At 35.0% G+C, this 3,106-nt stretch overlaps 1 long non-coding RNA gene across 2 annotated transcripts; it reads right to left on the minus strand.

Annotated features, from left to right (window-relative positions):
* Nucleotides 1-413: 413 nt before the first annotated feature.
* Nucleotides 414-2,852, minus strand: LOC133707439 (uncharacterized). Of its 2 annotated transcripts, XR_009845119.1 has the most exons (7): nucleotides 2,717-2,852; nucleotides 2,429-2,523; nucleotides 1,821-1,904; nucleotides 1,510-1,613; nucleotides 1,153-1,277; nucleotides 932-1,027; nucleotides 415-821 (listed from the first exon to the last, which is right to left on the minus strand). It is a non-coding gene; the product is annotated as an uncharacterized LOC133707439 (long non-coding RNA). The 2 variants fall into 2 exon arrangements; XR_009845118.1 differs by having other exon boundaries at nucleotides 414-1,027.
* Between the last annotated feature and the right edge of the window lie 254 nt (nucleotides 2,853-3,106).

The raw sequence follows: 3,106 nt of genomic DNA on the forward strand, positions 1-3,106 counted from the left end.
ATCAACCACCTACTTCTGTTGTCTGAGAGCTCTTTGAACTCTACTTTTCTGTTGTTTGAACGTGGTAGAAACAACATATCAATCACCTTCTTCTGTTGTCTGAGAGCTCTTTGAACTCTACTTTTCTGTTGTTTGAACTTGGTAGAAACAACATACCAACCACCTATTTCTGTTGTCTGAGAGCTCTTTGAACTCTACTTTTCTGTTGTTTGAACTTGGTAGAAACAACAGATGATCATTTGTTTCTGTTGTTTCTATTTTCTTGATACAACATAAATTGTGCTGTATTTTCTTGATACAACATAAACCTGCATATATCTGTTGCCTTTCAACCATTTCAACATCAGTCATTTACAATCATCAAAACCATAAAATTGGACTAAATTCAGCATTGAAAATGATGGCTACGTTTCATTAATTGCATCAACATCATCCAAAATACAATCCATAGTTCCAACTCTAAACCTAGCCAACAGTTACATTATGATCGAGAGAACCAAAAAACCATCTTATCTCGATCATTTAATTGCACCAAGTCAAAAACCTATAAGGTAAAGAAAGAGTAGCTAGACAGAGCAACTGCATGCATAATTTAAGTTCATCAACTCTTTCCATCAGTTGTATATAAATGCACAAAAGCAGTTCCAAGTGCTACTCATCTACCTGAAACAGAACCAAAGTTAGAACTGTATAACATGATTTGCCCATTCAGCTCGAACCACATCATGATGCCTTCTCTTCTTTTGAGCATTCTTTTGCAATTTCCTTAAGGCCTTGTTAGTTTGTTCATCAAAGATCGACTTCTTCATTGTTGAAACCATCTGTACATTCACAAAATGGAAAGAAACAACGAATGACTTTTAGGAAAGAAACAACCATCTGTCATCACCCACTATGCCAAACTATTTAAATAAGCATGAATTTAGATAACCTATACTCAATGCTTGAGCTAGAATGATCTGAAAAAGATCTATCTAAACAAATGGAGGAATCTGAAGATTAGAATGTCCAAGACACCTGAAATAACCTGTAGTACAAATGAATAGATAATATCACTTCATCTTTATATTCTGTTAGCAACAACTAATATATGTGAAGGTCTAAGAAACAAATGACAATTATACTTGCAGAGAAGGAAATTAAGAATATTACCTACAATTATACTTGCATATTACAAAAGTGGAAATCCTAGGTAGAAGCAGGTATCATATGTATCCCTGGAGCAGCCCAACATTGCGGTTCAAATGCACTGTCTCGTATGTATTTGGAAGGTAGATCTGGGCCACAAACAACTCCATTAAGTTATTCAACAATTAACCGTAGAATGAGCATGCAGCCTAGCGGAGATGAAAGGGAATCAGAGATGTCCTGATTATATATGTTCTAGTAATCAGTTTTGAATGTATTATAAACTAAGACCATTACTTACAGATTTTATATCCACACAAACACACATATTCCGAGTATTTCATTTCAAATGAATTACAAGCATAAGAACATCAAACTTACTTGCAGTCTTGTCTTAACAACCCACAATGGATTTGTTGAAATGGCTGTGGCAGTCCCAGCAGCATCTATCATATTTTCACCAATTGAGAGTTTGCCACCATCCTCTACATTATGACAATATAGAATGTTTGAACCAACTACTAAATAGTCTCTAGAGCTCATAAATAAACCACTATTATGTACTTCATACAAATTCAAAAATCACAAACACAAATCAAAACACATAATTCCAATACATTAGGTACTAAATCTGGGATTATTAAAAATTGAAACTTGCATCAAATTCAATAACTTAATGAACCAAAAATTACCTCTTTGACCGGTAAGCATGCCGTAGACCTGTAACCTGGTCTTGATGACATCCAAAGGGCAGCTGAACGTAGCCACCATAGAACCTGAAAAGATCAAATTTTTCAATCTCAAAACAAATCAGAAACGAAGAGAATTTCATCAGATTCCCAAAGCGCTGAAACTGCTCAAACTGCTCAGAATAGCTTCAGATAGGTGCAAATCATCCATTTCCAACTTCCATTCTTAAATGCTTGACAGGAACAACTTACAAGAATCACTCATGCTAAAACGATTAATTATTGGAGATAGGATTTGCTTGGCAACATTACAAGGACCACGCATGAAATAACAATATTAGGTAAGTAGCAAAGGACATAGAACATGTTAAGTGGCCAACTCAACCTGAATTGGATTTCATAAGCACAAAATAAAGCACCTCATTTGTTTCACATAACATTCATATCTAGCGTTCCATTATCCTCCAAAAAAAATATATATATTAATAAGTACTTACATCTGTCACCACTCACCAAGCAAGTGAATCATGAACCCAACAGACAAAACCAAAAGAAATGAATAAAAATTGCACGCTTACAGGGAAGAAAGAAAAATGGAAGAGATTACTAACCTCAACTTGTCTGAAGGATCGAAGCGACGCTTAAAAGCAAATGACAATGCATTTGAAGGCAGCGAAATAAATGGGATAAAAGACGACAACTCATCCTGTAATAAATTCAAAAACTATCAGCAACAATTTTCACAAAGAGGAAACAACATAATAGAGTATACAACTAAGAGAAACAGAATATGTTTGTAGAGAAAGCAGTCTTCTGGACCGCATATCAACGCAACAAATCCAAGCATCTTTTGCAAGTGAAAAAAAAAGGAGGAGACCAGAATAATACATAATCCTTACCTTGAATGAGTATTGTTACTTCAACTCATCATCCACATAGTGAGCAGTGCAGAGCCCGTTCAAAAGTTGGCCTTTAACAATGCCATTTATAGACAACATTTTGTTCGTCTCCTCCTCTTCTTTTTCCTCCAAAGTAACATCACCAAGGGCGAATTTAAGGGTAGCTTTTGGCTTCAAGCACCAGAAAAATACTTAAGGGAATAAAACTTACTATGATCATTTTGGTAGCTGCAACAGAAAGATAGTGAACTACTTAAAGTTGGCTACTTTTCTATTTGTCACTATATGTACATATACATATGCATACTGGAACAACCTGTAATACAGTGCAATCACATCAAAGAACAAATTGACCAACAGAAATTCAAATGATGAATCTTGACTTATCAA

Source organism: Rosa rugosa, chromosome 4 (genome assembly GCF_958449725.1).
Source record: "Rosa rugosa chromosome 4, drRosRugo1.1, whole genome shotgun sequence".
NCBI classification, from domain to species: domain Eukaryota; kingdom Viridiplantae; phylum Streptophyta; class Magnoliopsida; order Rosales; family Rosaceae; genus Rosa; species Rosa rugosa.